This window comes from Sus scrofa, chromosome 1 (assembly GCF_000003025.6).
Source record: "Sus scrofa isolate TJ Tabasco breed Duroc chromosome 1, Sscrofa11.1, whole genome shotgun sequence".
Classification (NCBI taxonomy): domain Eukaryota; kingdom Metazoa; phylum Chordata; class Mammalia; order Artiodactyla; family Suidae; genus Sus; species Sus scrofa.
Window position 1 is genome coordinate 39187077 of NC_010443.5, and position 15454 is coordinate 39202530.

General features: G+C 35.0%; 1 protein-coding gene and 1 long non-coding RNA gene across 3 annotated transcripts in view; both read left to right on the forward strand.

Annotated features, from left to right (window-relative positions):
- Positions 1–15454, forward strand: part of TRDN (triadin) — a 386702-nt gene that overhangs the window by 6533 nt on the left and 364715 nt on the right. The gene's annotated exons all lie outside the window — the stretch shown is intronic.
- Positions 354–12052, forward strand: LOC102166321. The gene is made up of 2 exons (XR_300685.3): positions 354–8511; positions 10255–12052. It is a non-coding gene; the product is annotated as an uncharacterized LOC102166321 (long non-coding RNA).

Consider the following 15454-nt stretch of genomic DNA (forward strand, 5'->3'; position numbering starts at 1 on the left):
GACTTGGTCCATATAAAAATCTGAGAAGAAATTAAAAGCCTAAGGAGTCAATATAACGCAATAAAAAATAGTCCTAAAAATGCTAATGTCAGGAACATCATGTTTACTCTCAGAATATTGAGTGCCAAAGTCGTGCATGAATATGTATTTTCAACATCACAAATTATGGGAGTTCCCTACGTGGCTCAGCAAAAGCAAATCTAACTAGCATCCATGAGGATGCAGGTTTGATCCCTGGCCTCACTCAGTGAGTTTAGGATCTGTTGTTTCTGTGAGCTGTGGTGTAGGTCGCAGATGTGGCTCAATTCTGAGTTGCCGTGGCTGTGGTGTAAGCTGGCAGCTGTAGCTCTGATTTGACCCCTGGCCTAGGAACCTCCATGTGCTGTGGGTGTGGCCCTAAAAGAAAAAAAAATCACAAATTCTGAAAAGCTGACAGGCAGATATCACATAAACTTGATCAATCAGAGTTTAAACATCTCCATCTTCTTTACTGCTCAAGTTGAATTTAGAAAAGAGAAGAAAAAGCAGAGTGTGGAAACCAGTACCTTATATATAATTCCTTAAAAATCAGAGAGAAAATGTAGTGCAGAGCTCAGGGAAAGTAACTTAAAATAACTAAAGGTAGTATGATGAGTAGGAAGTGTACGGAGTTTCAAGTCAGAAACCTGATTTAAGCACTAGCTCCACTACTTAACCATAGGTGGCCTGGGAGGACAAGGGTGAGGCTATAAATTCATTAGCCTTTGTTAATTGTGAATAATATGGCCAGAGGAATTTTCCAACTTTTTATAAGATCGTGCTAATTATTAGCAAATTATAGTTTTTTTTAGTTCATAGCATTCATGATGTGAAATCTGCAAAATTAGTAGTGAAAATGCATAGAAAATACATCTTTGTAGTGTCAGCCTTAGTTAGGGTTCACTAAGAAGCTTTTCCTTGTAGCTTTTATTATTTATAATACTGACTCCTTCCCCCCACTCTAACTCCTAAGCACACTGTACCCACAGAAAATATTGTGTTTGTTGGCTTAAATACTTCTTAATTCTTTCCTATTTATTTTGGTCATCACTGTGACTATAATTTAAAAAGCATGCTACTTTCACAATACAAAAATGAATTGAGGCTATTCCAGCTGTTATTCCAAAGGCTTAGGAATCCTTAGAGACTTAAAGCCTCTAATGCTGTTTGCATTAATTTTTAATCAGTTAACAATATTTAATATGAGAGAAACCTAAAATGGTGCAACTAAGCAATTTTAAAATCATCTATGTTGACCTTTGGGTTGAATATATCAATCTGAAAGAGAATGCATAGATGGTTTAGATTTTTCAGCTAAGCTTTTAGTTTTACAGTTACAGAGTTTAAAACATTATTATTCTCTTTTCTTCCTTCAACTAAAAAGAAATCCCTTTGGGACATGCTTAATATATTTAAACAATGCATATTATCTAAAGCAACACCTTTAAAAAGAGCAAATTGGAAAAAAAACTTAATCTGTTAACTATTCATTAACATCATACCATAATTCCAGGGTTATAGAATTTAGTTTCTATTTAACTTAAAGTTCTAGGAAGATCTGTCAAAGTGACTTTTTTTTTTTTCTCTCCCTATTTCCCATTTTCTCTGAATAATATGAGTACCATGCACAATTTCTGATAGAAATTGCTTATTTGAATGCCACATAAACATGTGTTGCCCCAAGTAAGGGTTATACAGAGATAGATGAATGTCCTGGTCCAAAAAGATAGTATTTTCCATCTTCAAAGGAAGTTAAGAGGAATATCCTTGGCAAATCTGTAATGAATAAAGTCCTGCTTCTCTCTGTACAAGTTATGCTCTCTAAACATCAAACATCTCCCCATCTCCGTGCCCGAAGTCAAGCCGTCAAAGGCGCATGGAATTTATGATTTTGAGAGAACCTTTGGTATGTAAATGATCTATTTCCCCATAAACCACAGAGTCCGGCTTACTTATGAAATACTTAAATATTACATTTAAATATATATTGTTAAGATATTTTCTAACATGGTTTCTATGGTAGGGGCTGGGGTATGTGGTCTTTCCTTAAATGTTAGAGTCATGGGAGTTCCCATTGTGGCTCAGTGGTAACGAATCAACTAGTATCCATGAGGATGTGGGTTGATCACTGGCCTCACTCAGTGGGTTAAGGATCTGGCATTGCAGTGAGCTGTGGTGTAGGCTGGCAGCTGCATCTCTGATTTGACGCCTAGCCTGGGAACTTCAGTATGCAGTGGATGCAGCCCTAAAAAGAAGGAGGAAAAATAAAAGAAAAAAAATGTTAAAGATACAATCTCTTAACCTAGAAGAACAAAGATAATTATTGTTCAGCAACCTGCCTTTTATAGGGGAAACTTGGTTTTATTCAGACAGTATGAGGCTAGAACTCACTGTGGTAGACTGTTTTTATACTTGCTACTCATTTGTTGCATCATTCTCCTCTCATGACACAGGTAACTGAAAAGTTGAGGAAATGTAAGAGCTTATAATATTTAAACATTTGTTTTAAAAATGTTCAAGGGCATTGGTGAGCTTGTGGATGTGAAAGAATCAGTTTCCACTTATTTATACTACTTTCAAAATACATTTTTTTATTTTTATTTTTTTATAAAAATGCATTTTTAGAAAGTATTCCCTGGAAAATTTATTGTGGCCACTTAAAATAAAATCATCATGTGATTAAGATAATTTTCTGTCTGTGGTAGACATTTGATACAATGTCAAGACAAAAATGGTAAATATGAAGTGACACTCTGACATTTGGTACTAGAGCTATTATTTTTGTCTGTTGTTATTCTTATTTAACCTATGTATAATTGCCTGGAGGAAAAAGAGTGTACTATAAAATCTGTACCTTCCCATAGTATGGTAGGACACTAAGCTTGTGAATTTAAATCTGCAGACGTGTTAGGTATTGTATGTAAAGAAAAGTAAACAAACAAAATACATTCATTTGAAATGAAACAAAATTTTAGACTCTATGGTATTAATTACCAACCTATAAGTAGATTTATGAAGCAGCAGTAGGTCATGCCAAAGGTTCTCGGTTGTCGTTGATATTTTAGCACCTATTACATATCAGGCTGAATGCCAGACAGTGGGGGCATGCAGAAGAATAATACAAGCGCCCTGACTCTAATAGAGTAGATTAAAAAAACATTCAGGAAAGAAAAAAAAAATGGTAATGAGAATGAAGACTGGACAGATTTAAAAACATGACTTTAGTTTGGATTTCTGAATGATGAGGGTTTGATTTACTTGAACCAAGTCATGTTATTGTCCATATATCTTATAATTAGTGAGCACACATTGAAACTTGCTGAAAATAAATTTAGAAGAATAGAAAGTGTCCTCTCTTGACTCTGATCATTTGTAGTGCACATGCCATTGTTGGGCAGGTGAAATGGCTGGCCAGGGGTAAGGAGATCAAGAGTAAATTAATCAGTAGAGATGAAGAGAAAAGAAATGAATAGTAGGAGAGAATTAGTGGTCTGTGGGATGAAGCCTTAGGATGACCAAGGTACAGAGTTGCCTGCTGAGAAATTTGGTTAAAAAATCCTCTACTTTTGTTAAGGTACCCTAAAGCTATAATATTGACTTATTTTCAACTAGCTTTTTGTTGTTGTTGTGATGATTCCCAGTTTTCCCCTCCCATTTAAGTGTTCTCCCACTGATCGTATTTCCATTGCTGCTTTTGATCATCAAACACTCTATCTTGAGCTTAGTTTGTACTTATGGAGCACTATTTCCAGTTCATTAAGAAATAATTAGATAATACTAACTGTGAGACGGGCACTCACTAAATAGGTTTCTTCAGGTTAATACTGAGAAGTCAGCTGTTAAGAATTAGTTCTATGGTCAGTGTTGTAGGTACTATGAGAACTAGTGTTATTAGGCCAGTGGTCTTGTCACGATGTCGTATAAAGTCAGTGAATTAAACACTGAAGCAATGTGAGGGAGTTTTAAAGATGATAAGGAAAGGCCTTTATCAAGAAAAGGATGAAGAGACATGTTCCTTAGTGCAAGGTTTGGAAGATGTGACAAGGAATCTTTAATTTAGATGTGACTAGATTAAAACAGGAAGTTACCAGAACTCTCTAGAGACTTTGTAGTGACCATGAGAGTTATATCAGAAATGGTAGTTTTGAAAGTTAACAGAATATTTTGGCTATCTCTTGAATTAAGTAGGCAGGTTTAACTATTCAGTTTCTGTCCAGTCTCTGGATTTGGGATGTTGTGTAGGTCTTGGCTAGAATGACTCTATCATGAGTCCCTATCTTTGACTGACAGGCTCTTAGTACCCAGGTGTTTTGTAACAGGATATCTTAGTCCCATCACTGTCATTCACCTGTAGATGCAGAGAGGCCAAACTTCTGATATCCTGAAATGTATTCATTTATTTAATAAGTATGTACTTGCACATACTTGAGGTATTTGCTTTTGCCAATAACTTTTTTAGGTCTGAGGATGAAATGTGGAATATATTTAAGCCTGACCCTCAAGAAAAGATGAAATATTTGTGTAAATAACTATATGAGACAAGGTTGACAGTTCTAAGTTGCCTAAATGAAGTATAGATAAAATTGTAGATATAAACATTTTGATACATTTTTTTGGTTTCTTTTCATTCAGACTTGAAGTAGACAACATTTGCATATATAAAACAATAAGAGATAAATTAATATATAACAAATAAACAAATCAGGGTTATGAAATATGATTTTCATGGAAATCTGAGAAGCAGGAGAATAGATGGGCTTGGTTGCCCAAGGACTATTAAAAAGGAGTAGAACTTAAAACTTAGTAGGATATTTCTGAATGAAAGGCAAGAACATTAAAGAGAAGCAAATAATTGAATTTTTTACTGACAGCCCTAGATCCAAGAAGTTCCAGGTTAATTTATTTAACAAACAATTTTTTGATATATTTTCATTAAATTACTATCTTGACCTCATGCTCTATGCCAGAGAATCAAATCTGGAGAAGACAAGCTCTACTGGCATTTGGGGGCAGGAAAAGTCTTTCCCAGACATTGCAGGATAATTAGCATATAATAGCATCCCTCACCATAATTTGCACAAACAATCTCAACCCTCTTCTTATAGAGATGCTAAACTACACCTCAGTTAACATCCACTATAAACTAAGACAAAGGTGCTAATGGTTGTGAAAGAGGTAGGATCAAAGTACTCAATTTATGAGAAACCCCTTGCTTGGTTATCTTCCAGTTTTATACAGAAGATTCTTTTTAGATCAATATAGGAGATTTGGATTGGTAGGCAGATTTTTTATTTAGTGTACTTTATTCAGTTACCAACTAAGAGTTATTATACTAAAGATAACCGTCTAGTTCAATGATTAGAAAGTTATTTGGGATAGAATAAAATCCTTACTGAAAATGAATTATGTTTGGTTGCCTTGATTTGCTATTTATAATTCTATGGTGGAAAAACAAAAACACGATAATTTTAAAGAAGCATAGGGCAAAGAGATTTGCAATCTAAAGGCAATAACAATTTCCCCTTGAGAAAAATCAGTGAAAGGTGATGGCTTATTTTCTTTGTCCTTGAGCTAATGAGTTGAGAAGTGACAGCATAATTTGAGGAGAGGCACAGGTGGAAGCAGCTCTGATGGGTAAACTGAAAGTCAGTACTTTGACTCATATAGTTTTACAGAAGCTAAATAATAAACTTGAATGGGGATTACATTTCTTTACCTGATAGTCACCCTACATTACATTGTGGCGTGTTGAATTCTATAAGACCTCCAGTGCTTTTTAAATCCTGTGCTACACTACCAAAATGACAAATGTGTTTTCTGATCATGTAGGAACTCCCTTAAAATTAAGAGGTTACATAACACTGATCTAGAAACCAAAATGCGCAAGAACACTGTCTGTCGGTGAATAAACGATTAAATAGCTGTGGCAATTTTTGAATAATCCTGTTCCGCTTGGTTTTCAAAAGACCAGCCATTCAGTGTTAAATGAAATAAAGTGAGTCATCACAGTTGTTTTTTTAATGTTTTCTTTAAAATTGTTTTATAAAACATAGACACTAATTTGCATAAATCTTATATGTTTATAAAACATTTACTAAACATTACTGGAGCTGACATCCACAAAACCAACACCCAGACCAGGAAACAATACTTCTATCAACTCTGAAGCATATTCCCATCTGCTCACTAATAGACTGACTCTCACTGGCTTTGCATCCCAGTCAAGACTTCTATTTCTCCAGCCCTTCTCCCACAAGGAAAAACTCTTCTGACTCTTACAGTGTTTTGCTTTATAGTTTTATAACTTCCACATCTATAAACAATACAGTTTAGTTCTGCCACATTTGTTACTTGCATAAATGAAACCACACAGCATGTATTATTATATGTCTTGCTGGGTTAATTCAGCACTGTTTGTGTGACTCAACTGTTTTGTTGTATGTAACTGTTCTTTATGTTATTCCTTTTTCAGCATGGTATTCCACTGTCTGAATGTCAGAAGTTATTTATCCATTGGAATTTTTTTAATTGGGGGCTATTATGAGCAATACTACTCTGATAATTTTTCTTCTTTTTAGTTTTGATAGTCTATGGTTCTACCGTCAATATCTATTTCATGGCATTGTGCTCTGTAGTAAAAAGGGGACTCAGGCATGAAAATACCTTGTTCCCTCATATTGGGTAGTATATATGTTATATATAAATTATCAAATTCACTCATTATATAATTGAAAAACATGGAGAAGTTTGGCCTCAGTGGCTGTCTACTGGAAATGCCCCAGCTTGTTTTTCAGAAGAAATTAACCTAGCTCCATGAGATACATATGTAAGATGCATATTTGGTGGAACAGACTAGAACAAATAGAACATGAGGACGTCTCAGACATAAAGAAGTAATCTGCCAGTGTATCTACAACTGTATAAGCAGCAAACAAAAATTTACATTTAGACCTCCATAACTGAGCATAAAAAATAGACTATTTAACAAATACTTACTATCATGGCTTTTCATTATCAATCATTGTGCTTGGAGCTGGGCCGGTAATAGAAAAATAGTCCCTGTTTTCATAGAGTTTATGCTGATGTAGAAAACATCTATCTGATGACTAGGATGCTCATCCTTACCAGATTATACATGTTGATCTCCTTGCTGGCACTGGGGAGTATGACCAGATTCTTACCGTCGGTCTCCTCTTCTCTAGGATTCCCAGTACTTCCTTCCTATTCAGTGGACACAAGCTTGAATTAGACTTTAATGGCATTTGTTAGAGTATTGCTATTGTTCACATTCAGACAAGACTTAAATTTCTAGTTCTACTCTTTCTGCTTTTATTTTTTTAATTTAATTTTTTTTTTTTTTTTTGGCTTTTTGTCTTTTAGGGCCGAACCCACGGCATATGGAGATTCCCAGGCTATGGGTCAAATCAGAGTTGTAGCCTCTGGCCTATCCTAGAGCTACAGCAACGTGGGATCTGAGCCACATCTGCAACCTACACCACAGCTCATGGCAACGCCAGATCCTTAACCCACTGAGCAAGGCCAGGGATTGAACCCGCAACCTCACGAACACTAGTCGGGTTCGTTAATCACTGAGCCATGACGGGAATTCCTACTCTTTCTGCTTTTAGATTAGGACTTTAAAAGACTGCTTCAGAAATTTAATTTTATCCATTTCATGTTCATTGTGTCAGCTGAAACCTTAAAAATGATATTTCCAGCTTAATGAAACTTAGATTTTATAGGTATAAAAAGCCAAACGCTGCCTCAGTGGTTGAGAAAAGAAGGATTAAGAGAGACTGTATGGCTTCCTAACTATTGCTGTATCACCTCTAAAAATGAAAGTGAGAGTAATAATTATAAAGTAATAATGACAATTCTGCCTGTGAAAAATTATGAAGGGTATGAGAGGTAATTCTTCTCTGTTTTCAACTAAATTTTCAGTTTCAGTTTATTCAAATCACAATTTTAGAATGGTTATAAGCTTCATGGACATAACTTTGGAAAAATTCCAGATGAGTTGCAGTATCCTAAAGCAGTGGTTCTCAAAGTGTGGTCACTAGGCCAGTAGCATCAGCATCATCTAAGAACTCATTAGAAAAGCCTACCTTTCTAATTAGTTTACTAATTAGTATACCTCCCAGATTTTCTGAATCATAAACTCTGAGAGCAGGGCCTTTGCAATCTGTGTTCTAATAATCCTTTCAGATGATCCTGACACTTGCTAAAGCTTGAGAACTACTCTCCTAGTTAATCACATATAGACTTTTAAACAAGTTCCTCCCTCCTTCCGGTTATGTTACAAATAAATATCTAAATCATGTACATAGTATAGAGGCTTAAAATTAATACTCCATAGTTGAAGATTCTTTTATGATAAGTTTATGTACATGTGCAATAATAAGATTCTTTTCATGGACTGTAGAAATCTGAAGAATGGAAATGGAGAAAAAAAAAAAATTGAAGAAAGAGCTACTTCCCTGGAAGAGAGTGAAGGTATATGGAAGTTAAGAGTTCAACATATGCATACTGAAAACTTACTAACTTTTTCTCAATCAGCATTTCCTCTGGCCTTACAGAATTTTGTCTTTTTTCCATATGCTCCGTCTCTAATCTTTGGATTCCTCATTTCTTCACTCCATCTTTTCCTCTTTATTTCCATTGTTCTTGCTTTAGTTTAAGCTTCCATCATTTCCTACTTGGACCGCTATATGTGTCCTATTGTATTTTTCACAAGTAGCAACAGCAGTATTTCCCTCCTCACATACTTTTCTTATAATGCAAACTTGGCCCTTTTTCTACTGAGAAGGAGTCTTCTTTTCCTTCTCTTGAACCTTAACAGGCTGTGTGACAGCCTTAACAAATAAATTACAATGAAAGTGATGCTATATGATTTCCAAAGATAGATCCTAAAAGTGCCAGGCATGTCCATCTTGCTTTCTTGGGTTATTTACTTTTGAAATCATGTTATAAAAAGTTCAAGCACCCTAGGGAGAGGCCTATAGTAAAGGGAGCAAGGCAAGGCCCTTGACCATTAAACCCAGCTGAGCTTCCAGATAGCAACCAGCACTAGCTTTCCAGTTAGTGAGCCATCTTCATAATGGATCCTCCAGTTTCCAGATGAGCCACCCTAGGTATATTTGTGAAACAGAGGCATGCTATATCTACTGAACCTTAATCAAATTGAAGATTTCTGAGCAAAATAAATAATTATAGTAGTTTTAGGCCAGTACTATTGGGATATTTTAATACCCAGCAATGGAAAACTAATACACTATGTAAGCATCTACAACCTGATCTCTAATGTATGTTACATATAACTATCAAATTAAATCTAAAATAATATACTGCCTATTGAATAAGGATAACACATTCAGTGTACAGTTGCTTCAGCCAGATTCAACATGATATTGGCAATTGTGCAGTTGTTACACCTCTCCAGCTTTACTCATTTATCTATATATTCATCCTTTATTCAGAAATATTTAAGGAGTCAACTATTATAATAATATGTTCTAGTTACTGGAGCTATATGCTCATGGAAAAAAGGAAGAAAAAGAATGAGAAGGAGGAAAAGGAGAAAAACTTTCTGTTGTTAATAGACTCACTGAAGCAGATTCTCAGTTATTACTGCACTTGGAGATTTGCAAATGGGAGTGGGCATTTTTTGGTTAGTGTGCCTAAAAGACATTCTAATTGGGGGCCAGGGAATTTAAACAACTTTCAATGTTTAAGATCCACTTAAAATACTTTGCTTTATTGAGCAGGCCTAAGCAATACTTTTGTATAAAGAAGTGTGCATAAAATGTCTATTGATAAAGAATAGAGAGAATATTAGTTATGGTTTATAAAATAATGATCCTCAAAGATATCCATGCCCCAGTCTCTAGAACCTGTAAACATGTTATTTCACTTGGTAAAAGGGAATTTGTAAGTGTGATTACATTAGGGACCCAGAGATGAAGATATTTTCCTGTATTATCTGGGTTGGCCTAATCTAATCATATGAGTCCTTAAAAGTAGAGAATCTTGCTGCTCAGTGAGTTATGGATCTGGCATTGTCACTGCAGTGGCTTGGGTCGCTGCTGTGGTGTGGGTTTGATCCCTAGTCCAGCAACTCCCACATGCCATGGGTGCAGAAAGAAAATTAAAAAAAAAAAAAAAAGTGGAGACCCTTTCCTGGTTGTGGTCAGAGAGATATGTGCTAAAAGGACTTGATGAGCTGCTATTGCTTTCCAGATGGAAGAAGAGGTAATGAACGAAAGAGTGGGGGAACCTGTAGAAGCCAGAAGGGCAAGGAGAGGAATCCTTCCCTAGAGCCTTCAGAAAGGAATGTAGCCCAGCAGACACCTGGATTTTAGCCTTTGAAGACTCATGATGGACTGCTGAGCCACAGAACCTTAAGATAATAAATTTGTGTTATTTTAAGCCACTGAGTTGTGGTAATTTATTATGGCAGCAGTAGAAACCTAATATTCCGGTGTTTATCTGATTACTTTAACTCTCTTATGCACTGAGAAAAATTTTCAGAGGGCTCATATAAAATTGACATAGAATAACTACAAATGTTTTCCACTGAAAATTTTTATAAAAGTCACTTTTTAAGTTTTAGATAGGTCTCCCTTTTGTATAAGAAATCTGAGGCTCAAAAGGAGCCCTCTTTTCAAGGTTACAGAGCTCATTATTGGGTAATTAATAATAGATTAATGACTAACTGGGTTATTCTTTCTGTAGAAATATATCCTGACTTTCCTTCCAATAAATGGAGTTTTCTAGTAAGTAGTATTTCCCCTCTAGTAATCAGCAAATTTAGAGGGGCACTTCATTTTGCTTCATATTTTTCAGAAATGGGTAATTGAAAATCTTAGGAAATAGGGTTATAATTTGTGCAATATTTATTTCTTCTTAATATCTCTATAATTAGTTTTCTTCCATTCAATTCTATGACCATTTCTGAAACCTGAACTGTGACTTGTTCTATAATAAATAGCATTTGCATATCTGTATATATAGTGGGCTAAACATAGTATGTAATACCTATTGTCTACAACGCCTTGAAAATCATAAAGTGAATTTCTTTTAAAAGTTCTCTTTGTTCTTAAACAAGGACATTTTGCCCTTCTTGGGAATGGGTATCCTTCACCTTTTCAGGTTTGCACTCACCAGGAAGCTATGTACATTTTCTGCTGGAATAGGATTTCTGCCTATTAATAGAAAGCTGACACTGCTACAGTTAAAAAAAATCAGGTCAGAGATTAATTTCATGGAAACCACAGTCATGTCAGCTAAACATGATCTGTTTGAGGTAGGTAAAAGATGTGGGTTCACTCTGCTTGCAATTCAAACTAAAATAAATATGTCTTCCATTTCTATGTGGATTTTGAAACTTTCCTTCTTTCAAGACTTCTGAAGTATCCTTGCATAAATTCTGCAGGTTTTAAGCTACTGATGCAATTTTTGTGCTTCAACATCTTTTAAATATAACCCATTAAAGAAAAAAGGAAATCAGATAGTGGGATTGAAGAAGATATGGCAAGTGAGGTTACTTAAAACTGTTGAAGTAAACGGTATTCCCGTTGTGGTTCAGTGGTAACAAACCTGACTAGTATTCGTGAGGATGCAAGTTTGATCCCTGGCCCCATCAAGTGGATTAAGGTCTGGCATTGCTGTGAGCTGTGGCGTAGGTCACCGGCACGACTTGGATCCCGTGTTGCTGCGGCTGTGGTGTAGGCCAGGAGCTGTAGCTCTGATTTGACCCCTAGCCTGGAAACTTTCCATATTCCCCAAGTGCAGCACTTTAAAAAAAAAAAAAAAAAATCGTTGAAGTAATGAAAGTTAGAATAGTAAAACTTAGAATTAAGTAAACATAAAGTTACATTTTCAGGAAAACAGTTTCCTTAGTTTGATCTGAAAACATTGAATGTCCATTAAAGGGCAGAATGCTGGTAGATGTATCTTTGTTGATGAAGATTAAAGGACAGTTTTTAGAAAGGAAAGAAAATAATCACAGCAGAATTTTGAGTGCTAAGAAACCCTATATACATTTTATTGTATAAATGCATGGGAGTAAATATGAAGTGTACATGCATTTATCTTGTGATACATAGAATAAAATATAAATTTAAAGTTTTAATTTTGATAGTTCATAGACCATGAGACACTGTGCACAAAGCACTAAGAGAAAATATTTGGTAAATATATCACAAAAAGTTATACTTTTGTTATAGAGAGATATTCGTTGATAAATGTATTTAAAACATTTACAGATGACTGGGCCATTTGCTCTAGAATAGAAATTAGCTCAAGATTATAAATCAATTATATTAAAAAAGAATGTAAAGAAAAACATTTATGTAAATATAGTGGCCCAAGGTCAGCAACATGTAGTAATATTTTTACTTCAGAGTTATTTTGTAAATATACCTTATTTTTCTAAATTTTTCATTTGTCTTTGAATTACTTTTTAAAACAGTCAATTTGAGATTACTGAAAAAAATATACTGCCAAGTATCATCCCATAGTGATATTCTTATGTTCTTTGAATGGTATAGAGTTTGAAGCTGGAAGTGATTTGTACATACCTAAGGCAGTGCCTCTTGATCTTTGATGTGGGTATAAATCACTTGAAGGTTTTGTTAAAAGGCTTAGTAGGGCTGGGGTGAGGCTGACTTAGTAGGGCTGGGGTGAGGCCCAAGACTCTGCACTTCTACCGCGCTCCAGGTGATGAGGATGCTGCTGGACCATGGACCTCGGTTTGCATAATATTGAGTATTTTAAGGGATGATTGGAGAAAAACTCTGCTCTTGGTTTTAGTATCTAAATTTTAGTTGAATAAACCAATGAATGTTTTGTAAGGTAGGACCAAAAGGAGGAAGAATTTTGTTTGTTTGTTTTTTTTGGCTGCATTCACAACCTGTGGAAGTTCCCAGGCCAGGGGTCAAACTCACATGACAGCAGCCACCTGAGCCACAGCAGTGACAATGACAGATCTTTAACCCACTGTAGGACAAGAGAATTTCTTAAGTGAGTCTGTAAGAAGACAAGTTCATGTTGTTGGGTTACTTGTGTGGCATCCAACTTATATTTATTATCTGTACATGGTGCCAAATAGTTTCAATCCTGACAAATCTTATAATTTTTCACCTTTTAATGATATTTCTATGTTTATGAAGACTTAGATCTTACAAAGGGATACAAATTGCATGGGCTTTTATTTAGATCCTTTTTAACACTTAAAAGTTAATAATAATTATTATTATTATTTTGTCTTTTTGCTCTCTCTCTCTCTCTCTCTCTCTCTCTCTCTCTCTCTGTCTTTGTCTTTTTGCCATTTATTGGGTCCTTCTTGCGGCATATGGAGGTTCCCAGGCTAGGGGTGGTATAATTGGAGCTGTAGCCGCCAGCCTATGCCAGAGCCACAGCAACGCGGGATCCGAGCCGCGTCTGCGACCTATACCACAGCTCGCAGCAATGCTGGATCCTTAACCCATTGAGCAAGGCCGGGGATTGAACCCACAACCTCATGGTTCCTAGTTGGATTCCTTAACCACGGCACCACGATGGGAACTCCAAAAATTAATAATTATTACTGATTTATATTTATTGACTATCATTGGATATTTGGTTTTAAGTTTCACACTTTTAAAATGATTAGATGCATATCTCTTTATAATGCACTGTAAGCTATCTCTGCTTAACTTTAAGAGTTTCAATCAAACTGAGTAAATGAGGTTAAAATAGTTGATTAATTAATAATGTTGACATTAATTGATTAGTGCTGGATTAGATTATATTTTCTCTTTAAGATGATAGGTTTTGAATTCCTTATAAAAATTAGGAAACATAAAACTTGCAAATATGTATGTAAATACATTTATTCATTAAACTTCCAGGAAATCTCTAAATTTATTTCAATTGGAACTAGAAATGATTCCTGGTATAAATATAGGTTGGAATTGTCTTCATGTAAATTCTAGGATCACTTGACCATCCCCAAATCATGAGTCTCTTTTCTAACACACATGTGTTGGCACCATATATGAGCCTTAGATTTGTTCAGTGTCTGATATTTTCTTATATCTTCATAAGTGAAGGATGATGCAGTTGCCTTTCATACTTATTTTAGGTCATTATTCACCAAATGCACCACTTTTCCTGGTTTTTCCATACATCTAATTTTGCCCTTATGCTGGATTCAGTTATTGATTTTACTTCTGTGATAAGACATAAATATCATAATGATAAAATAGAATTGTAACAAAGCAGAGATGGAACAGGTTTCAAGGTCATTTCAAGCAATTTCATGTTAAAATATAAGAGTTATTCATGTTATAAAATCATGTGCTTGGAGACTACTTCTAGTCTTCCTTCTGCCCTAAGTAGAAATATACTTACACTATAAGAAATGTCAAAGAAAATGAATACCTATCTTACGGTTAAATATTTCCATGCAAGATATTCAACATTTTCCTTAGAAAGCTATTTTTATAATAATACTTATGTCAAGATGTCCTCACCTATACCTCTCCTGTTAAGATTTAACATGATTTCCTCTTCTATTGTTGAACTTGAAAATAGCAGGTCACCATTCTCTTTATAGTGACCTTTTGTCTTTTAGAATACTAATTTTACATTGTTCTCAGCCTTTTACTTAACAAGTTGAAAGAGCCAAGAAGAGAAAAAGATGTTTCTCTAGATACCCTACATTATTTTTCAGCCTTTTAATCATATTAATTTCTAACCTATACGTTTCAAATAATAGTGTATTTTTGAGAAGGTGTAGATGTGATATTTTGAACATTTATTTACAGATAAAGCAAAGGCACTGACATAAAAATAAGCCTCAAAACCAATCAGAGAGAATATCAGCCTTGATGCTGTATTTGTACCTATAAACTACCAACTCTCTGTATTGAGGATAGTTGATGAAAAACATATATAAGATCAGTCATGAATTTAAACTCTTGCCCTCCCTCGTTCTCACAATGTGATTCAATATGTTATCTTTTTGAAGTGCAGTTTTCTTATCTTCAACAGAAAGGTTATAATGACAGCTCATAGGGAGTATATAAGCATACCTCATTTCATTAAGCTTCACTTTATTGCCTTGACAAATTTGCATTTTTTACAAATTGAAGGTTTATAGCAACCCTGCATTGAGCAAGTCTGTCAGTGCCATTTTACTAACACCATTTGCTCATATCTTGTCTCTCTGTCATATTTTGGTAATTCTTGTAATATTTCATTATTATTATTTTGTTAGGGGGATCTGTGATTGGTGATCTTTGATGTTGCTATTGTAATTGTTTGGGGGGTACCACAAATAGCACCCATTTATGACAGTGAACTTAATTGATAAATATGTGTATTTTCCATTGATCAGCCATTTCCCCATCTCTCTCCCTCTCCTCAGGCTTCCCTATTTCCTGAGATATACCAA